At 40.1% G+C, this 24,503-nt stretch overlaps 1 long non-coding RNA gene across 1 annotated transcript in view; it reads right to left on the reverse strand.

The window, feature by feature from the left end:
• LOC138617887 (uncharacterized) overlaps window positions 1-24,503 on the reverse strand; it is a 110,186-nt gene that overhangs the window by 18,657 nt on the left and 67,026 nt on the right. The window contains exons 4-5 of the long non-coding RNA XR_011310685.1: window positions 11,045-11,316; window positions 5,039-5,101 (exon numbers count right to left, since the gene is read on the reverse strand). This is a non-coding gene — a long non-coding RNA (uncharacterized lncRNA). The remainder of the gene's footprint in view (window positions 1-5,038; window positions 5,102-11,044; window positions 11,317-24,503) is intronic.

Below are 24,503 nucleotides of genomic sequence, written 5' to 3' on the forward strand. Positions count from 1 at the left end.
AGCATTTTACAGATGGAGACAGGGGAAGGGAGATGGAGAAGGACGAGTGGGAGGGTATTACCAATGAATGAATTTTTAATAGCACTAAGATCAACCATACCCAGGAGCTCAAACAGAAATAAATTCCTTGCCTCCATATTTTAAACCTCTTTTTATGAAAATGTAGCAACACTCTGTTTATTTTTTTTTCTACCAGAATGATTCTTAATCACTCAGCAAACATGACAGTGTACCTGACACCAGAAAGCAAGCAGAGACCCTGACAGAAAGACAGGCAGGGACAGAGAGGCTTATGGGTAAATACGGTGCTGCACGCCACTCACACCACATACACACAGCCAGTTGATTACCCCAGGTGTCTGTATTCACACATGAGGAGCATTTGAATTTTAAACTCCTCCAAAAACATGTGTCAGCCCTCACCCATCTGTCTGTCACCCCGTAACGCCCTGACAATAGCATGAGCACAATTAACTTAAGCTGGGAGAATGTGCCAATTTCCCCCCAATTTCCTGCTTACAGTATCAGACTTTTCCCTCAAATGTGTATTTTTTTAGCATAATATATGAGGCGTGCCATTTTCCTTGCCAAAAGCATCTCCATATCAACAAGGGTGTCCCAATTTGCTGATTTTGAAGCACGCCCCAATTCAGTTCTTAAAACATTACAATTTTAGCAGCTACTGTATATTCAATTCAAATGTACGTCTGAGCATGAAAGGCAATTTTAGGCGAAAAAGATATTCCATTTTGCCTTTCACATTACATTCTCCTGCCATTCTGTTGTTTATTTAACACGTATATTGATGTATATCCACCATGTCCAGGCTTATTATTTGGGCATCATTTCTAGCCACTGAAAGATGTCACATGTGGAAACAATTAGTTTCATTTCAGTCTAAAACAAAACTGTGTTGGGGATATAGCCATTTTAACAAATTCTGTCAAAGTCTAGGGGTTCAAAAGTAATTGGACAAACATATTTAATATTGGAACTTCCTTTGCAGTCAGTGAGTGCCTGAAGTCTTTGACACATCAGTCCATGCTTTGTATCTTCCCTGGTGATGTTTTCCCAGGTTTTCATTGCAGCCACCTTCAGCTCTTTTGTTGTCTCTCTCCGGTCAGTCTAGTCGGGTCAAGTAGTAGTAGTAGTAGTAGTAGTAATAGTAGTAGTAATAGTAGTGAAGCTGAATGCAGCTCAGTCTCCCCAATATAACTTTTATCATACAGCTAAATAGGAAGTTATCATCACACATCTGTCCCAAATCTACGACTTAGTACAGGCTTCCTGAACATATTGGGCATACTGCAGAAGTTGCAACCGTTCATGTTCCATGTGAAAATGTACATTAGCTGATGTTAACTCACAACAAGTAACATAATGTATGTAATGTTACTTACTTACTTGTATGTACATGACAAAGGTAAGTAACATACTTACTGTGACCCATTTTCCTAAATCTAACCAAACTGCTACCATGTCACGACCATAACCATGTGGCTATTATTGTTACCATAATGACAAAGGATGATTGCACTTATCGCTGGCACTCTCTGATGGCAATATATGTTGCTAATAACAGCCTCCTGAACTGACCAGTAGGTTTAGTAGGCCCCTACTGGCCCATATATTGGTGAACAGCCTATTCAATAGTCTTGACTTAGCCACTCCAGAAACTTCCAACCAACTTGTGTCAGCAGGGAACTTATCAGTAAATGCCATGTTCCATGTTTGATACTGCTCAGAGTTTTGCTTCGCTTGAGCCTCATTGTCATCTTCTTCCAACCTTCTATCGTTCTTCTCTTCTTTCGCAAGGTCACCTCTTGACTAATCATATTGACAGACATCCATCCATCCATTATCTATACCCGCTTTATCCTGAACAGGGTCACGGGGGAGGGGGGGCTGGAGCCTATCCCAGCTCAAATTGGGCGAAGGCAGGGTACACCCTGGACAGGTCGCCAGTCCATCACATGGCCAACATGTAGAGACAGATGGAAACAAAGATCATTCACACCTAAGGGCAATTTGAGGTGCATGTTTTTGGATGGTGGGAGGAAGCTGGAGTACCCGGAGAGAACCCACGCAGGCACATGGAGAACATGCAAACTCTGCACAGAAAGGCCCAGGCCCAGATTCGAACCCCGAACCTTTTTGCTGTCAGGCGACAATGCTAACTACTGCACCACCGTGCCGCCCATTGACAGACATTTCCACTTCTATTTAAATTACAACTCTAAACTAACTCTGAGCAATGTGTTTGCTCTTTTCTGCATGAATGACAAAGAGCAGCCCAAAAATAATTTAGTAGTTAATAATATTAATAATAATAGACTTTATTTGTATTGCGCTTTTCAATACTCAAAAAGACTTTACAAGTTAAAATAACACATTCAAAAATATAACTCACACAACAATCACATTAAAATCCACTGATAACAGTAAAAAAAAATATCAATCAAACATTAAAAGCAGCTTTAAAAGTGTCCATTTTCTTTTAAACCCTTGAAGTATGGCTATATCACACTCATAGTTCTTTCAATGCAAACACAAACCTCATCATAAATCTTATATACCTCACATGACCCTCAAATTAAAGCCAAGGATTGTTGTTTTTATTTTGTATCCATTATTTTAGTTTGAATTTAATGTGCTGAAGCAAAGATCCTGACGAGCAAAAAAAAGTTTACCTGTTCAAATGCATACAGTCTGAACTTCCTGTGAAATTCAGCAGTGATTCTCTGTTTAAACACAATAACACTGGAGTAGAGCCAAAAGCAGATGATACAGGTGTTGTTATTTAATATCAGTTATGAAATTTAAATAATTCTCCTATATTTGCATATGATACAGAAAGGTATAACAATCAGGTTTCAGATTCCTCTGTGTTATTTCAGACATTTGTTGAATTTCCAGTTTTGACTTTAAGGAATGTGAATGATTAAAATTCCAACCGGCAGTTTCAGAAAGCTATTCAGTTTAGTGTTGTGGTTTTAAATGCATCAACAACTACTGAGATTTTGCAGAATTCGTTTTTTGTATTCTCTTTCCCTGACTAATAGTTTCAGGAGGCTGTTATCGCACAATTATTTAATTGATCCAATGTTCAGACTTGTTAAACTGCACCAACTAGTAGCCCAGAAAGTTACATTTATTGCACCCTCTAGTGATCATACTAATTATGGCAGGAACAAAGGCGGAAGTAAGATGATGTTAGTATAAAGCTTGAGAAAATGAGAAAGATGAGTTCAGGGGTTGTTGGATGGTACAAACCCAGGACTGTTCACCCAGGATACTGCTGTCCATGTCCCATGTGAAATCACGGGTCAACGTCGACTTATTATACGTTATAAAAGGTAAAGCATTTGACTTACGTGACGTGTACAAATATCTTGCCCAAGTAATTCATTTATTTTAACCATCGTGGTCTTTTTCTAAATCTGATGTTTTGGTGCCAAAACCTAATCTAATGGAGACCGTGTCGCAACATTAGCTATGTGCTTATTAGCGTTACCATGACAACAAAGATCACCTGTCACTGGTACTGTGCAATGGTCATATATGCCGTTGATAGTGACCTACCAGTTTAGTATGTCCCTGCTAACCCCTATATTTGGGACAGTTGTGTGATGATGACTGCCTATTCAATAGTCTGATAACAGTCTAACAGTCTTCTTCTTTCTTTCTACCCAGTACTTTTACAGATCCATCTATACCCTCTAATATAAAGAAGCATATGTAATTTACTGGTAGGACAGAAGGAGAATAAAGGGACAAGAAAGGGTGAAGAATGACTGTAGTAAATACACAATATTATTCTGTAAGCCTGGATTTGTTTACCAGTGTTTATGCTTAAATCCACGATTTTATTGTTGACTGCAGGAATGGTAAACAGCGCTCCTTTCCACTCCCTCCCTGTATCCAGGCATTCACCCATTCATCAAGTTTTCTTCACTTTGCTGCAAAAGCTCTTTTATTCGCTGTCTTTTTCTTTGCCTGACTGTGGGCCTCTTCCCTTTTTGTCTTTCTCTGTCGCAGACCTGTTCATGTGTCACACTGAGGATATGTGTATGTGTGTCTGTACACATTTATGTAACGAACAAATTAGAAATTGGTATGTCATTTGGCTTAAACTTCTTACATTTTAACTCACATTGTCGTGAGTTAAAATGTCTTAGTTTTGATGACCATTGAGAAAATAAAACTACTATTTAGCAGTAATATAGAGTGGCATGCTCCATGTTGGGTGTTTTAGGAGCCAGTCTGCCATGTTTGTTTGTGAGCTGTTGTTTATTCAATTAAAGAACAGACAACTAAAAGCATTATTTATTTTTTTTACACATTACTAAAATGTTCAAATCAATGTATTTCGCCATCTTTCATCAATTACTTTAAATGTCTATGATTACTTGCAACCATGTTCAGTGCACATGCAGTTAACAAGCCAAGTGATCAGTGACTTTACATGGCATTTTCCTCAGTGCTACAGTAATAAAAGTAGCAACTTCTGAGATAATAATAATACCATTATGATGTATGTGTGCTAATATCTGTAGTATTTGGAATGGTAAGAGTAGGTTTCAGTCTTCTGTGGACTCTTCTTTAGTTAGACAAACTTGTGACTGAAACACATACAGAGGGTGTGTGTCATTCAAATAAACGCAGTAGATACAATGTGAAGTGTTACCACATTTCATATCATATAGGAGCAGTAGTATTCTTTCCAGCACCTATTCTTTCTTATCAAGGGCTCTTACAGTGGCTCAAATTAAAACTCTCATTAATCCAACAGTGTAATCCCTCTATTGCATGGAGCAGTCTTTTCAGCCTGAGTGTGGATTAGAGAACACTGAGACCCTGTGTTGGTGGTCACTGGTGTATAACACCTCATAAAGATAATATGCAGTGTGTGCGTGTGCTTGTGTGTTTCCTGCTGCGCTGGTGGTCAGCATTAAATAGCACCAAAAGCTTGCGTGTGTGGGAGGAGCAGGGTGCCGTACATGTGGATAATGTGTTTTTTTTTACTCTTTGTGGTTACCTGGTGAAGAGGAAAATCCCTGTGAGGTGGTCGTCTTGCAATGTGGACTACAATGAAGGGGGGCTGTAACAGAGGAAACAGTGAATTAATGAAATAAGCCCCTTGAGTCGAACACTGTTTGACCAGTTGGAGGGCACAGAATTGGGATGGAGGGAAGGGTTTGGTAGGGACCACAGACAAAATGCTGCTATTTGCAAGTGATTTGTGCCACAACACAGCATGATGCTCACACGGCGTCCCCAGAAGAGAGGACAAATGCACCTCTTGACCCCGACGCATCTCATCCCGAGATCATTCATTGAAAGCAAAGCGGAACTCGTGGGCAAAAATGCAGATAACGAATGTAAAACTGAGACAGTAATAATAGTAAACATTTATATCCCTCTGCTGCTCTATGGCAAAATCTATACTGCACAGCCTGCGTACAATCATGGAACGATATTGGCCAGAGATGCACGGCTGCACACGTCTCACTGGAGCTTGGAATGAAAACGTTCATCACGGACAATTGTTGCATTCCAAATAGGGACAATCTTAAAAGGGGGTCCTGAACATAAAAACAGTTTATCTGCATTTGAAGCAATGATGCATTGTGTGTGTGTGTGTGTGTGTGTGTGTGTGTGTGTGTGTGTGTGTGTGTGTGTGTGTGTGTGTGTGTACAGTATGTGTGTGCATCTATAAAGAGATATACAGTATGTATATATTCATAGCTGACTTTTATAGCAATGGAAACTAGGCCCACTGTGGCAAACAAGCAGATATTATTTCATTCAGAACCGCCATAAGATTATAGAACAGTGAAGCTAAATGCTAATAGTTTATCATAAACCATTTACCAAGAAAAGTGTGTGTTTTGAACATAACACTATGAATATGATTTAGTTAGGCCTGGTGAATTTGACAGCAGATGACAAAAAGGACAGTTGTTAATTATCATTTTGGTAAGTAGGAGTAAACAAACTAACATCTCTTAAAACCTGAATTTTGTGTGGACATAACAAACCTTAAGAAACAAAATTAAAAGATTATTTAATTGAAAATGAAGCATTTGTTACTGCATCCCTGTGATGCTTTGTTTGTGGAGTCACAAGAACATCTTCCCATTGGATCCACACTTCTTGTGAACCTTGCGTCACTTTCTGCAGCAGCATGTTCACATTTTTTTTGTTTTTTTTGCAGGCCTACTGGAACGTTTCCCCAAAACATTGAACCAAAAACCATTTCCAGTTCATCTTTTTGTATCAATGCAGAATAGATGTACCCTGGTCACACTGTCTAAAAACATGGGTGGGCATGCACAAAGTGTCAGGTACAGTGCAGAACAAAAATCTCCTAATCTCCCAACTCTTTGCCATTCATTATTATTTCACAGGGCAGTTGTCCCAAATACACAAGGCCCCTACCCTGCTCAGCCCAGTCTGCCAAGCTCCAACTCTGGGTTTGATGTTCCTCCAACATCCAACAGGCTATGATTATTTCATTCCTTTTTTTAACATAACGCATCAATTATTCAACCTTTGCTAGACCAGATTTGATTTTTTTTTTTTACTTAACAAAAATGACTATGTGTGTGTGTGTGTGTGTGTGTGTGTGTGTGTGTGTGTGTGTGTGTGTGTGTGTGTGTGTGTGTGTGTGTGTGTGTGTGTGTGTGTGTGTGTGTGTGTGTGTGTGTGTGTGTGTGTCTCCACCCATCTAAGGGGAGACTGAATATAAAAATGCTCCGTAAAGATAATACCTCATGCCTTAGATGAATGAAAGATGGTGAAAGGGTGGAGTAGAAGAAAAAGAACAAATTTAAGTACTGTGGAATAAATGATGACTGCATTAGCATAGGATGGCAAATGCTTACTTCACTCTACGATAAATTGCTCCTCAAGGTAAACTGTCCGCACAGCAAGTGTAACAATGACATTGGAGCGTGTATGAGTGTTTGCTTGCACTAATTATACTGGAGTGTAGCACTGCAACAAGCATGCAAAAACATTGCATCATCGTGCATTGACACAAATCTGTTACATCCTGGCTTTGCAGTGTCGTTAAGGGAAGCGAGAGAAAACTTTTACTCTATGAATGTGAAGAAGTCCTAAAAGTTTGAACTTAGTCCCCAAAGCATTTCATTGTTAAATTAATTAGCTTGCGACACACAAGCCTCTCATTAATTCATACCTTTACGAAAATGATCCCTTTATCCTTTGGCCTCATTTCCTCTCATACTCCCCCATTCTCACTCCCCCACTGTATATCTCTCCCTCTCTCGCCTGCCATTGCTCTCCTCTCCTTACATCCTCATATCGGCTAATGAGCCCACTTAAATCAATGCCAAAACACAAACAGCACAAGAAAAAAAAAAAGAAATAGGTACAGTGCTTAGTCTGTTTGTTAAAGGATTCATCATGTGAGCTGTTTTCAATAAATAATAAATGCAAACGCTGACTTTTGTCTGCAGACAAGACTTTGGGACATGAATTATGCATTGTTATTCTTGGATGGGGCAATACAGGGACAGGGTGGCAGTGTGCGTTGTGTATGTATAAATGTGTCTATGTGTGGTAGATCACTGATGCACACTGTGAACGCTGTTTCTGAGGCTCACAATCAAGGCATCTATGTGCACACAACTCACTGTGATTACAACTCTAAAGACATTATTTTGCTTGCAAATACATGTGTGGTCTAAGCTCCGAGCGGCTCAATTTGACTTTGTGTTCAAATTTAAGGATCACACCTATTGTTACTAGTCTATCTTATTCTAATCAAGTCTCGATAATGGATGGATGATAGAGACCAGGAAATGTGTGTTTTGACTCTCTTGTCCTGTATGTGGGAGCTGTGAGGTGGCCCTCCAAGCACATTTGTATTTACAGTATTTTTCCATTTGATCTCTCCTCCATCCCTTTTTTCCTCTTCTTGTTGCTGTTTTTTCCTACTCTGTAATCACTACGACAACAAAGGAAGCTGCATTCCCGCTAGACAGCGGAAAGGTTCCACCAGCAATGCTAAAATATTTGCGTTTTTTTTTTTTTTTTGTCTGTTGTCGCCGGGAAACATGAGTGAAAAACTTGATTGAAAATCAGGAAAACGGGGGAACAATTACAAAGAGGAGAAAAGGCACTCATCCACCCGCGACAGCAATCATCACTGATCTCCGCTGTCATTTCACTACACAGTAAATAATTCATCAAAAGAAACAAAGGGGAAACAAATATGCAAATAAACCCCCTAAAAGGCTAGTAACATCGGTCTGCTGCCACAAGGGAAGAATAGTAGTGGATTATTATCATGGCAGGTTATGACTGTGATGAATCTGAATTTCTCTTGTTTCATCTACCTTGACAGTACTGAAGTCACACAGACACAGAGAAAAATAAAAACCTGGAGGGATTTGAAGGTTTGATTGAGGAGGGAAGGGAGGGAGGGGTGGTAGGATTAAGGACAAGGGGAATGGAAGGATTGAGGCGCGGGGGGGGGGGGGCAGAGGCTGGGAAGAGGGGTAGCAGACATTGGAGGGAAGAAGAAAGAGATTTGGGAGGGGATGGGAGGAAAGGAGGGAGGGAAGCTTTTGAGGGTGTATTCGACAGTACTGTGAAAGGTAGCCATCAAGGGCTTTGATGAAAAGTGCAGGCCTTCTAAAGCTTAGGAGTGACAGCATATGATTTGGTCAAAGCATGAAGCTTTTCAAAGGTAGACATTCTCACTCTCATTCATCTTTCTCAGGTTGAATATAACTTTTGGGCTGAGCTCTGGCAAAATTCCGAATTGGTTTGACAGATTGACTGCATGTGGTATTGTCCCTGTGACTTACAGACAGAAGGCTGCCTGGAAATGTAGACATTTTGAAATGAAGGGGGATTATACTAATGTTTCAATAAACTCCTTGAGATCAGCTGCTATGAAAAAAGACTTCTTCTTTTTTTTTTTTATCTGAGAAGTGACATTAAATGTGTAACTCTGTATGCTTAAAGGAAAACCTAATTATCTTTGCCCTTGATTCTTTAACAGTGATTGCATGACATACGTATAACAGCTATCCATGGGACCATTTGTAAGCGTTTGACACCCAGTTTCCAAAAATAAAACATTTTATTTCTATTCTAAGCAAGAAAAATGAAATTTAGTACATTTTCCACATTATAAAATTAGCCTTCCTTATTATCACTGCTTCAAATACACTTCTTCTGGATGTTAAATGTGTTTCTTGCATTTTTACCTGAACACATGGCACTGTGGTTCCAATGGCCGGGTAGTTTTCTTGGAGTGGTGCTTGAGGCTTATTAGCAGTTTGGCTTGGTAATGTTGCAATATGGACAGGCTTTTCGAGCCAACAGTCATTAAAATTGAGGGCTGAGGTTTACAGTCCCAGGTCAGTGGTAACAGGCAACAAGCCTGTCAGATGATACCCGCGTGTCATTTTCACTCACATGCATAAATACATTATGTTGGAAATAGCATGCAATTTAACACCTACGCACACAGACGGACAAACACACTCATGATGTGGCTCTTACATGTAAAAGCATGCATGTGCACGAAATTGAAAACACATGCCTGTGAGGCTCTTGTCTGATAATGGTGTCTCTCTCTCTCTCTCTCTCTCTCTCTCTCTCTCTCTCTCTCTCTCTCTCACACACACACACACACACACACACACACACACACACACACACACACACACACACACACACACACACACACACACACACACACACACACACACACACACTGATAATAGTGTCTAATTTAGGCCCTCATATCTGTAGAGTTCTCCAGAGGACTAGACTTCATCAGGAATATACTGGTGACCTACATACTAGGAACACACACGCATACACACACACACACACACCAGCATAATGACTGCACATGGATCTGCAGGCAGACACACACATGCACAGCAACATGCCTGTGCATCCCAGCTACAGGCCCACACACTCAGATACTCACACACAGATGCAGACATTGCAGGGGTGTAAATATGTCTGTATGCTGTATACATTTCTGTGTTCACCCACTCCACATCATGCACACACATACTGTATACTGAAACACATGCACCCACATTCTTTGTGAAAGATTTTTTTTAAAAACTTTAAAAAAAAAACTAAGCCCTCATGAATTAGAATATTGTTTGCCTTCGCCAGCAGTCAAGTTGCAGTTGACAACCATTTTTAACCGGACTTATAATATATGTTAATATACATGCTGCTGCAAAGAAGACACAAATTCTAAAACTTGTATGCTTCACATACATCTTCAACCCGGCAGCACAGAAGATCTATGCAATCAACACAGTTTCAAGGTGGAGACCCAGGATTAGTGTCACAGTCTCCCCTTCTATTACTGAGTTACGGCCAGAAAATAGTTGTTGCCGAACATTAAAATGTGACACTGAAGTTGACCTTTGGGATATAAAATGTCTTGACTTAATTTTATTGTACGAGATATTTGTGTAAAGTTTTGTCAGAATTAGTGCATTAATTCTTGAGTTACAGCTACGAATGTGTTTTTTCACCTTTGACCACAAAATTGTAATCAGTTCATCCTTGAGTTCAAATGAGCATTTATGCCTATTTTGAAGTAATTCCCTCCAAGCGAACGAGAATGGGACAGACGGTCAACCCCAAACCTTAATGCTTAGGCTGTTGCTGGCACAGACGCATAAAACTAAACCGACAGAAAAAATATTTTCATATTGGAAATTGTGAAATGATGGGCAGAAAAACTGTAGGTATTATGTTCTTCCTAGGTACAGAAGCACATTATTGCTTGGTGCTTTCTGTAATCTGGTCTTCAGCTTAATTTTAAGCAGCCATAGTGTTTTGAGCACTAAAACATTTATAAATCAACTAGATGGATTTAAAAATCCACAATACAATAAGATGTAAGCCTGTCTATTCTGATTATTAGAAATAAAATCATAGAAAATAAAAAAAACTTCTGACATGATCACAATTTAAACATTATCCAGAGTACATCCTCGATAATTTTGCAATTTATTTCAGGACTCACCTGCCAAATCTTTATGGAGCTGCTTCATTTAGGATTCCAGGTAGATACAACATTCCTGTTTTGCAGTTGATTTCCACTTTAAGTGGTCTTGCTGTCCTGCTGAGGGCAAATCTTCCGGTAATATGATACAGAAACTGCACCATGTTTCTGGTGAGGAGGACTGAAATTGCTATATTATGCATTCTGTTGGCACCAGACAGACCTCCAGTCATCATTCATCATTCATAGGCATCGTCTGTCAGCATCTCAGTCTACAATATGGCCAAGAGGACCTGACAAAGAATGAGGGAGAGAAACAGGAAAAATGTCAACCAGACATACCAGAAGGCCTGACTCACACAGTTATCAAACACATAGAGAGATGAAGTCAGAGACACTGACAAAGTGAGAGATAAGGAGACAGTAGAATGAGAAATTCATAAAAAAGATAAAATAATGGAGATAATCATTTCTATCAAATGAATCCTGAAATCTTTTGATGACCATATATCCTGAAAAGAGTAAAACTACATTCAGAGGCAGGTTAAAGAGACATTTAGAACCCAAGCAGTTAGAAATCTGGCATCATAGACACAGAGACAGACATTTATGGGTGACTGTCTGCTCAGCACCACGCTTATAAATGGCTAAAAGAACCTGACTCATACACAGTATTGGTTTAAAGGAAAGGAACTGAGGTTGGAACCACAACTGATGCAGAAATAGACATTTGAACCAGCATGGAAACACATTAACTATTTTCACGTTTATGGGTGGTTGGAGCGAGTCGGCTCAATGGCGATGAAGACCTGACTCATACATAGCGGTGTCTTTACTTAACACCACAGCTAAAACATAATAGCAGCTTTTGGAGCTGGTGTTGGACCACAACTGATGGAGTACTCATTCAGTGCAATTAAAATTAAAGCAGACACACTGCCGGATCTATAATGTCTTTACAATGAGTGAGAGATTCTATTCTGGATTCACATCTCTTTGATCATGAAAGGAGAGTTGAATGAAATTCGAGTTGTCCGATTAAGACAAAGAAATGAATTGATGTTTATGAACAGATATGAACTGTTTTATCAGACTTTGGACTGGGTCCCGCATGCAGCATCCTCCAGAAATGTTTCACAAAACATCTGTTTCTTATTTAATGTGAATTGGAGATGATTCTGTAGAACAGTTGATTCTCCTTCACAACACAGTTCTATTCACTCATTGTCTAATTTCCGGCTGCCCCTGTGAATCAGACACTAATTACAGGCAGATTTTGTGTGAAAACTCAATGAAATTTAAGCTGTTTTCATGTATGTAAGTTTAAATTGTAGAGTCAAACGATTCTGATGTAAATTTCATTAATAGCAAAGGCTTGTTTGAGGCAAGAGAATTGAAGGTTTAAACATTAAATATTTAAACCGACAAAATGTCAAAAGGAAGCTTTCTAGCTGCCCACTAGGAGACCTATATTCTTTCCTACTTTATTAACTGTAGGTAAAAGATGCAACATCACCTCATACATACCGATCCTCTGAAACGGACAGCATAAGACCAAAGGCAGAACAGTTCGCACAACTCTACTTCCACAACATCAAAGTATGGAGAAAGAAAACACAGTGTTTCCAATGCACTTTTCAAAAACGATAGAAATGAAATGTGACTTAAGTTTAAAAAAAAAGTTACTCCAGGCTTCATGACGTTTGTAGAAAATGCTTTCTGTTTTCTTGAGGGAACACAAAAATGTGGCATTTCAGGACTAAATCTAAAAAAGCAATTGATTATAACATGAAAAAGACATATTACAGATGGTATATTTTGGCCCTGCTATGTGTAACATAGTGTAGTTGCCACATGCAATTATATTTATTTTCACAGGGCATTTAAGATAGACTATGACAACATGATTTGCCCTGACTGTTCCTCTAGTATCCTGATCAGGTTGATATCCTTTAATCTGAGAGAAATGCATCTACAGATATTGGACAGATTACAATGGAAGTTGATATAAACATTCATATCCCCCTCAAGATGAATTACAATAACTTTGGAAATCTAAATCTTTAATCTAAAGCCACGATTGAGTCAAAACTTTTCCTCCTCTAGTACACGTTCATGACCAAAGTCATGCAAAACCAATGACATTCCCATCAACCTTAGCTTCACTTTGTGTATTTTTTGCCAATTAGCCAATATTTGCAATGTTAACACCCTAAATTAAGACAGTAAATACTGTAAACATGATACCTGCTCGACATCACCATACTGGCATTGTCACTGGCAGCACATTAGCATACTAACATTAGCATTTAGGTCAAAGAGCTGCTGTGTCTCTGCACAGTCTCACAGAGCTGCAAGTGTGGCTATAGATTCTTAATTTGGTTTCCCTTTCCATGCCCTTATCAAGCTAATGAATTTCTGGTATGAAATTTTGCTTTAATTCACCATTCTTCTTATAATTTGTCTAATTTTTGTAAGTGAGGTACATATGTCAATGTATTTATACACAGATTTGCTGTTACATCAACATAATAAATACAAAAATTGTGCTGACTTGGTGGTCTTAAACTTTTTGACTCTCTTTAGTTACTGTTTATTTGGCATATTTTCATGTGCAAAGTATGACTATTTTCCGTTATCGACTATTTCCTTCTGTGAATTCTTTGGCCACACAAATGTAACATGTCATGCCAATAAGGCAAGTTGAAACTGAAGAACAATGAGAGTGGGGGATGCTGCATGATGGCTTCTCGATTACATGGTTATTTTCATGAAATTAAACAGAAAGCAAACGAGAGGCAGATTTAAAGGGACGAAGAAAGTGAGACTGACAGACAGACAGGGAGTAAGAGGGGGGTGAGCAGAACAGACAGAATTGTGTAATCACACATTCAGTGTGCGCCACCAAAGAGCTGAGCCACTGTTATGTAAACCAGAATGAAACATTCATGAGCGAGCCATAGTCTCATTCTCAACCCATTGGGATAGTGGATGAATGACCCATATGGTCTGTTGGCGACTATCTGAAACTCATCTATAGCAAACTGGCGCTTGTTCAGTGTTCCAGGCAGATATCAATCCCAGAGAAGAAGACGGATACGGTGTGTGGGAAAAGCAGGAAAGGGGACAACCTTTATTGACATGAATTGAAAAAAATAATGCTGCCAGAGCTGCTGAGATTATATTCAAATCCTAAAGAGAAATATGGAGAGGGATGGTTGGGAGTGAAGGGAAAAGATGAAGGACAACAACAAAAAAGCAGAGGGGAGTGGGGGGAGGGGGTATATAAGGAGGAAGAGAGGAATAAGAAGAGAGACAGGGATTAGGCAATAAAAAGACAGATGAGATCAAGAGACAGTTCTGACACGCTCAGGCAGCGAATGCTTTCTGTGAGCCTGGGAGCAGCTGAGCTGAGTGGTTACACATCCACACACACACACAGACATATGCACAAAGTTGTGATGTGGTTAGCTGTGACTTTGTGTCTGACGGAGTGTATATATGAGATGTTTAGAAAAAGGGGCTGTAGTGTAGGAAGTTGTGCCAGATCCCTAGCACCACACCCCAACCAACATAAGAAGAAGGGGGACTTAGCGGGCTTTGGGCTTCTGTTGTGGTTCCTTTAATTCTCTCCATCTCTTTTTTTTTTTTTTTTCCATCTCTGACTCTCACTCCATCTCTGTCCTCGCTGTCTGTCTGTTTCTCAGTCCAATGCTCTGCTTCCCGCCGGCTGTTTCTCCACATTTTCTTCTCTCTATACCCATCGATCTTTCTCTCCTCCTTAAGCCATTCATCTCTCACTTTACTTCGAGGTAATGCACATCTATGAATGACATTTGCGGCGATCTAACGTCATGATTTCTGCATGTAACTATTCAAACAGGCAAGTGTGGATGTCTCTGGCTCAGCACTGTGAATTCCGCCAAATATAAAGGACTATGAGAGGATATTTTACAGTATTGTGACAGTATGTACACTAAGCAATTGGGACATTAAGGACATGCTTTTGAGGAAAAACATCAGTCAGATTCCCACGAATCGTTAAAGATCCTGATCGTTTAGGCATGTGTAAATCCAAATACTGTAACTTGAACACAGGAGGAGTTTAGATTATGGCTGTAATAAGTATAGGAACCTCCTGTCAGATAAACCACACCACTCTGTGATCACAAGGTTTTGGCCTTCTGTTGTGGTCGCTTTGTACTTTATTGCCCCCCCCCCCCTCCCGAAGATTATCATGACATCCTCCATCACTCAACCCCTTCTCTCTCTCACCCCCAATCCCTTTTTGTTTCTCCAACAGAGTCTGATTTCAGTATCCTTTAATGACTCGAGTACGAGCGACAACCCGAGCTACATTTTGCCCTTTGATTTTTCTCAGGCTTTAAGCTGTTCCTATAGATTCGTTCCTCCTCTCTTCTCTTTCTCTTTGTTCTTGTGTAAACTTCCTTTGTCTATGTGGGGAAACAAAAAGCTGTGCCTCATTTTAACTTAAAATAAGTTTTAACCTGCCTTTTGTATCACAAGGCATGCATGCTGGATCAAGACTCTTGAGTTTTGAGTAACCCCATACTCACAATATGTATACACCCACACGTTCTACGCAGATGCACCGAAGTACACGACCACACACAAACACACAAATCCAGGCAGAGCTCTGGGTGCACTTAAACACACATATGGAGCCTGACAATCAGATTTTCTCTGTACACACACGAACATATACAGAGTCTTCAGCCATACAGCCCCACACCCCCTCTTTCCTCTGTTTCCTCAAACACGCACTGACTCTTAATTCAATTAAACCAGTCAAGTCTGGATTGTGACATATATGCCATGGAGAGAAGTGGGAGATGTGTGTGTGTGTGTGTGTGTGTGTGTGTGTGTGTGTGTGTGTGTGTGTGTGTGTGTGTGTGTGTGTGTGTGTGTGTGTGTGAGCCAGAAAACTTCCATGACCTCCTTTGCCATGGCCCTTCCTGCTCATTGTGATAATGGATGAGTGACCTTTGACCCTCTAATATATTCTATGGCTACCCTTACTCAGCTGCTCCCTGTTTTTCTTTCTCCTCATCCTCTGATTTTCTAGTTTTTTGTTGTTCCCTCTCTGCCTTCCTGTCTATCTGTCTCCCAGTCTCACCCTCCATCTCTCTTCCCTAATGAGACCGGGACTGTCCTCCCTGTGGGGAAAGAGGTCAGTGCCCCCGACGCACACATGCATACACTCAGATAAACATGAAGACATGGATGACACACATGCAGATAGGACACATACAGACATGCACACATCTATGCAGATAAAAGGACAAACTCCCACACACACACACACACACACACACGCGCACGCGCACACGCACACACGCACACACACACACACACACACTGACCCAGAAATCCCATCTCTATTATGCAGAATATCAGTTAGCTGATGGTAGAGCTGATTATGCAGCTACCCTCTGCTAGCCCACAACTCCCTGGTGGATATCTGCCTTTAAAACCTCAATCCCAAATGTCTTTTTAGCATATCAATAGAGAATTATATATTCCTAAACAGTAGGACTTGCATACATACAGCTTTTCACAACTTCTTCATCTCATCATATCACAGTAAGAGTCTATTTTTATAAAAGACACATTTAGGCAAATAATTCACAGAAAAAGCATCCAAAAGTAACATTTAGCTGTCGCACTGATGTAAAGACTACAGAGATTTCCTGTCATGATCTGTTTCCCCATCTACCAGCATATAGTCTATAAATATTGTATTAGCAAGTTCAAATATGTTATTTTATGAATTACAATAAGGAATAAAGTTTGGAAAGGTTTTTGAGTCTAAAACTTAATTTTTCTTGGACCAAATGATGTAATATCCCATTTTGTGACATTTGGTCACTTAATAAATGACAAAAACAGATATCTCTAAATCTTAATCACACACAATGTTCAGCCTTGGTGCTCTTTGCCAACACTACAATATACACCATGTCCAATGACACATAGAACATGTTACAAATAAACATTTTAACATTCCAACGCTTTAGCACGCAACTTTCTTCCTCTTCGTTTTCTACAACTTTCTTTATTTTTTAATGAGTAATAGCTACAATGTTTCTCCACTGAAAATATACTGATCTTAAAAAAATAAATGTTAAAAGACTGTTTACAGAGAGCTTTTATGAGATACGGCAGCTGGGAATATTAAAGACCACTGTTGTGAAAAACTTCAAATCAGACAGAAATTTCTGTTACACAGGGGGTGGCTGCAGCTCAGCAGGTAGTTCAAGTCAGCTACTAATTGCAGGATTGGTGGTTTCATCCCCTGCTTCTCATGTCCAGTGTGATGTTAAAGTCAGACAGGAATCATTCTAGTCCTTCTCCTCTTTTCACCCTGTTTGAGCTAATTTTAATGAGTAAAATGCAAGTTTTTTTAGTTTGAAAATTACTTGGGGCCTCTGTCATGGAAAGCTAAAGAAAACAATCACCTGATGTTACTTATATGAGTTGATAGTTTAAGAAACAAAAACCTGACAGCCGATCTTTCTCTGCAGCACAATTATTTTATTCCAAACTTTAAAGGATTGGCGGTGGCACAGTAACTAACTTCAGATCATTCTACAAATACATTGGCTTGACTGAGTCCCAGGGGGCTGGATTTATGGATTGGTGCAGTGTAGAGGTGAGGAGTGGTGACCCTAAGAAAGATTGCTTGCTGAGCAAATAAGCAAAGTAATCTGGTGCTGCGTGTCTGCACAAGTGTGTGCTTATGTGTGTGTTTGTGCACATGCCATATGCTTGCATATTTGTCTGTATATATATGCTTAAGTATGTCCATAAATAAGTGTGTGTTTGCTTGCGTGTGTGTGTGTGTGTGTGTGTGGGCTTGTCTGCTATCTCATGAGGAGATATGAATGCGGTCCCTCTTGCAGTTCATTGATAATACTATGCATTGCCATTCTGCATGTTTTAGCTTGGTAATTGAAAGGCCATCTGTGGTCTACTGGGGAGGTTTAGTAAAGGGTAAACTATGAGGCTCATTATTCTAAGAGAAGGAAGCCCTCGGAGGCCAAAACAAATTAGTTTGTGTCCAGTTTAACCTTCAGAAAACTCAATTACTGGAGGCAAGGTGTATGCTTGTGCAGTATTCATGCATGTTCATCAGGAGTTTGTGCAGAGTTGCAAACATGTTCTCAAACTGCAGTAATAAAACAATGTCAAGTTGACCTGTGGTTCTGGGTAAACAAAACTAGGTACTACTTTGTCAAACAGACAATACACTCTTTCCCAAAACTTTGTCCAACAGTCCACAGAACAAAGAGAACTGATTACACATAGTGATGTTTGAGTGTGTTTCTGCCTTTGAATGTCTGCAAGGTCCATAAACATGGAAACAGACATGACCTGCATGTCTCAGCAGTTTCCTGTGTAAACTGAGCTCTGTGTGTGTGTGTGTGTGTGTGTGTGTGTGTGTGTGTGTGTGTGTGTGTGTGTGTGTGTGTGTGTGTGTGTGTGTGTGTGTGTGTGTGTGTGTGTGTGTGTGTGTGTGCGTGCGTGTATGTGTGTGTGTGTCTGTGGTTCTCCTGTCACTCCTCAGGCCTGCATAACAAACCTTTCCACTCTATTAGTGTGTCTCAATGTCTGCACACCAGCACATGTGTGTTTGCCTTTACATGTATGTGAGTTTCCATCTGTCTCCTGTCACCAGCAATTCTCTCTGTGTCATTAGGACCTGTTAAGATCAAGGGTCATTTCTCAAGAGGTCAAAGTTCACTATTCCAAAGGTGAAAAGTCAACAGTGTCAGGTTTGGTGTGAGGTGACATTGAACAAGCGCACAGCTGCAGCCTTGACACATTTGGGGACTTAGAGAATATCCCATTTGGGCAGCAATCAGTATATTGAATATGAAAAACATACCACAAATCTATTTAATAAGTAAAGTGACATGGGGAAACTTCCCTGAGGGACACGTGCTCCCTCAAGAAAAAAATAAAAGCTAATATAAAAACTAATGAATGAATTATGTTGCCTAGATGAGATTATGGCCCCAATGTAAAAATGTGTGACAACTCCTATTGGTAGTATCATTAAAAGACACTATGACAGAAAGCAAAGCACACCACGACCCTGTCCAACAACAGATCCAACCTGCACACTGACATAAAGGGGATAAGACTCACAAGCCCTGGTGAAAATTTTAAAAATGTTATCATATTATTGAAAATAAACGGGCTTTGATTATTGTCCAAACAATTGTTTAAATAAACTGTTGTTGCCGAATATGCTGCTTAATAGTGTGTCACCCCTGTAGGGCCTAATATCTTTCTAAAACTTCCAATATCATTACCGGTACCTCCATTTCGATACAGGTTTACAGGTTACTCAATGATACTTTTTTTTAATGCTAATTTGATAAAAATCCATTTTAAGAAAAAGTAAATAACATTACAAATTATGGTCCAAATCTTTAGCTTTCATACATACTAGTGGGATAGAGTGTAATCCAGGTTGTTTTCTGTTGTTATGTCCCCTAAACGCCTCCAATGGAAGCTGCAGCTAGATGCAACGATTTTCTGATTTTCCCCTAGCATATCACATGGCAGCCAATGCTAGATGCTACAATTACAGGTATTACTCAAACACAAAGAAAGCTCCAGTTACTGTAGCATACAAAACTCTTAATTGGACAAGAGTGTAATTATGCATTCTACTGTAAGGTTTACATTTACTGAAACCAAGAGATTTTATCGAACTGGTAGATGCCCTAACTCCCTAACCCTAATCCAGCACAAAAGTAGCAAAAGTTATTCTTTTTAGTGTAGATGAAGCCTAGGTATCGAAATTTGGCACCAATTTAGAATGCATTTTTTCAGTATTAAAATGCAGTACCCAGGACTACAACCCTGTCCACTGTCCTGGCAGAGAATCTCCTGGTCAACCTCAGCAGGAAACATGGGAGAGTTGTCAGCTGATAAAGTTCACCTGGGTCTTCCAGACTATAAAAGATGACCCACATACTCACTGTCTCTCTTCTCCATCCACCTTGCTGCATCAGATTATCTTCAACACCTCCAGAGCATAAATGACACACATCCATGAATTGCTGACTTGCATATGCCATTGTTGTTTTGTGTTAACTTTAGTCCTAATAGGCTTTGTACCTTTACTTATATCCCTTGTGCTGGCACCTTTTTGTTACTTTTAAACCAGTTTGTGACACTGTAAAGGCATGGTCTAAGAACAATAAACAGTCAACAAAAAAGAATGAAGTAGAACTGCCCTAAAAGACTAAAGGAAAACAAGACTTCAAAAGGGGAGGAAGTTCAAGTCCACCATGGAATTAAGGATAGGGGCTGTTTGGCTTACATATACAGACATCTGTTAACATCCACTCACAAACACACCCATACCCTCACACTAACACACTCACACTCACACACACACACACACACACACACACACACACACACACACACACACACAGAGACACTGCCCAAACAAATATTTCACACAAGCATCAAGTCAACCTTTTTCACCCAGCCCCAGCAGTTTAAAGCAAAGTTTTTCCCTCCAGCTAAACTCCAGCCTGACCATAACTGAGTCTGAGCTTTCAAGTGATTTTATTGAATTCAACTTCACGGCTGTGTTTTTATTGTTTTTATTTTGTTTTCTATACTGCAGCATTCTCTTTTATTGTGTGGGTTTTAATGATTGATAACTTGGAAAGACTGGTGAAATAAATGCCGTTGTACAGCAGTACACTATTTTATTTATGCTTTCTTTTGAAGCATTGTGTGGTGTTGTTTACTGCTTTCACAGCCAGGATAATTGCAATGGTAAGACACAGTTAAGTCAATGCAACCACAAGGCTTACAGTAGAAATCATGGAATAACCATTGATGACTATCAATGCATAAGCCCAAGCGCTGCTAAATTTCTGTGGCAATAGCTGGACAGACAGGAGACATGGCCTTTGTTATCACACTGGAAGCAACATAACGAGAAGATGAGATAAGACACTCACAAGTCTGTCTGTCTCCCTTTCTTACACATAAATATATTTTACATGTCACAAATGGATGTGCAGCATTTGAATGTACATGACAAATTGTACCTACAAGTATGAATTGTTCTGCCCTGTATGCATGGGCTCACAAACAAGGACAAGACCGGCATAATGAGGGCTTAATATAAGGGCTATGTGAGTCGATACAGTATTATCACAGAAGAAAAATGTAATGGTACCCAGCAGGGAAAAAGCCCAAACCTACCCCTGCTGCTTTACTTCTTGTTTGTTGTATTGGCAGGAGCTTTGGTTGTCAAAGCAATACATTGTATAATTTGAAGTTATTTTATTGAATGGACAAAAGCCATGTGCATGTAGTAATCAATAAATAGTAATGTTATTGGCAATAATCATCAAAAACCATTCAATAACAACTCAATTCTGTTTTCCCATAGCTGTGGATCACCCTGGCTCTTTTTTGCCATTACATATTTTTCTTTTAGTCTTTTTCCTGTTTCAAGCTATGATATAAAATGCATACAGATACACCGGATATAACTATTGAAATATAGTTTGCAATAAGGCTGAATGTTTGCTGCCTCTACCTAATCTTTGTTAGTTGTATCTCTGAAGCATCTAATCAATATTTTTGCACATTTCTTAGTAGTCAAGTCATGTTTATTCTACCCTGAACTACACATTTTAGAGTAAGTCCCTAAACCTTTGAATTCACTCATAGCCCACACAAACCCAAACCCCTTAGACCCCAGTGTGTGTCTGGATGTGTCTATGTATGAATGCATGCCCATCTCCCCAGTTGAACAGGATGTGGGAGGTCAAAGGAGAAGGTCAAAGGTCAAAGCCTGACTAAATAATTACCAGATATGCTCTCCAATGACACACACACACACACACACACACACACACACACACACACACACACACACACACACACACGCACGCAGGCACACACACACACACACACACACACACACACACACACACACACACACACACACACACACACACACACACACACACACACACTATACACTATATAGGGTTTGTTATTTTTTAAATGTCTGGACAGTGTCTTCCTTTGTGACCTCCTTACACAAAAACATACTTGAACATGGTCTCTTTTCCCTATCAGTCTCAGTGGCACTCAGACACCCACACCCACACCCCCCCACACACACACACACATACATATAATGCCCTAGCCTGAGAGCTTGTCCCACTGACAGGCTATCAGTCAGGAAACAGAGGGGAGAAAAGGAGACAGGAGCAAGAGAGAGAGAGAGAGAGAGACACACAGTAGATTTAGGCTGTCAGTCTCAATAGGTCAAAGGTCGCAATGAGAGCCCCCACAGACACATTTATGCACACACTTACACACACACACACACACACACACACACACACACACACACACACACACACACACACACACACACACACACACACACACACACACACACACACACACACACACACACACACATACATACAATGGTGTTCATCAAAACAAGGTCAAAAGTGGAGGGCAGACAGCTGGCTAGGTTTACAGAGAGAAAGGGAGAGAGCAGACAGCTGGGGAGTTTTACTAGTGTCTGCCCTTTGAATAGAGTCTGGAAGAAAGTTTAAAGAGGGCACAAGTGAATGTTTACAACAGGTCAAAGAGGTGCAAGAACTTATTTCAATTGTTCTGAGTGCACTTAATATCAATAACATGGCTTCAGGAATTCATGGGCACTTTGTCAGAAAATAATTTGATCAGCAAAAAGAAGCAGTTAAAGATAATGTAATAGGATCAGCAAAAATAAAACATGTTTCTCTTGATATTTTGCCACAAGCAGCGCACAGCTTAGACATTTCTTTTCCTGGCATCCTTTGTAAACTGTTAAAACAGGGGAAGGAAGCAGGTAAAACCAAAAACTCCCTGTGTTAAACCCTCTGTTTTTGACCTGATGTCACACACCTTCTAATCATCCAGATCAGTCTAGACCGCCAATTCACCAAGTCTCTGGGCTACAAAATCTCCCTTTCTTCTAAGTCCACACCTGAGTAATTAGTGCCATAATGAAAAGACACAGACAAAAAGAGCTGGGTAGCAAATACACACACCCACAGACAACTTTGTACACTTAATTGCTAATCACACAAACTGCACATGTTCACAAACACCAAATATGTCAATGCTCTCAGGCAGGTAAGGTCATACAAGCAGACGTGCACTTCCCCTTGACTCTCACCAACAATACAGCCTACCAGTCAAGTATTTGCACTCACAAGCTCTGGCCAAGACAAATTAGACCTTTATTGTCTCTGACTACTGGGGAGTGTGGCTATGAGGAGAGAGAGAAAAGAGCTGAAAGAAAGTGGAGAGGATGGTGGATTTTGTTGTACTTTTTCATGGTAAAGAAAGTGTTAGTGATGCATTGCCCGCAGTGGCATTAAAATACCATAACTCTTGACGCAAAACATTTCAAGTTCAGGATTTCAGGACTTTGTTGAGATTCCCAGTATGCAGAACTGTGACATTGCTTCCTTTCATTTTTCATTTCGTATCTTTGGAGTCACTGTAGGTGGTGCTCATTGCATTATGAGGGTGGATGCAGAAGGTCTGAGACTGCCACAGTTGCATGGAAATGGTGCGCAGTACCGTGACCTGCACCTAACACAGAAAAGCTATAACCTCCGTGAGTAAGTACTCCAAGTTTCATTGCTTGATCAGCACCACACATCAGCTCCACACACGTTTTTGTAATGAGGTGAGGTGACGTTCCCCCTCTCATTGCTTCATCGCTGAAGCCTACCTGAAGCATTTCAAGGTTCTCCATTACCAGTTTCCACAGTTTAATACTAAATTTGATGTACACACCCCAACCACTGTGCACAAAACCATGTGTAACTCAGGTGCAGATTTTGATCGAGTGATGAAACTTGAGTACCTACGGTTATAGCTTCACTGTGCTCCATGCATGTCAAGGTGCTGCACACTGTTCGCATGCAACAGGAGCAGACCCTGACCTTTTTGATCAAAGACATACATACAAGGTGCCATTTAGCGTAGGCACCATGACCACCAAGGTCAGAGAAGGAGCCAATGTGATGTAGTAGAAAGAGTGACACTATCCACATAAAGAGTAGGTTGGGGTGTTGGGGTGGAACAAACACAGGACTTTCACCTGGGAGACAGGTGGTTGAGTCTGTTAGAATGCAAAAGTCATCATTTTCTTTTGAGTAACATAAGTTACTTACGTAGCATATTTAAGTTATGTATGTAACTTTACTGACAAAAAAAATTCTCATTTTAACCCAAACCGTGATCATTTCCTAAACATAACCACAGTGTTTTCAGTGCCTAAACCCAAGGCACCCTGTGAGTATGTATGTGACGCCAGCAGCAGACTTTGACAAAACCGCAGTATTTGATGCTCTGGGTTGATTACGAGTTAGAGAAAAGACCTATTTCACTC

Source organism: Brachyistius frenatus, unplaced genomic scaffold, assembly GCF_029030835.1.
Source record: "Brachyistius frenatus isolate BFR_SWC_R1_liver_20210118 unplaced genomic scaffold, ASM2903083v1 Contig_14, whole genome shotgun sequence".
In the NCBI taxonomy this organism is placed as follows: Eukaryota; Metazoa; Chordata; class Actinopteri; family Embiotocidae; genus Brachyistius; species Brachyistius frenatus.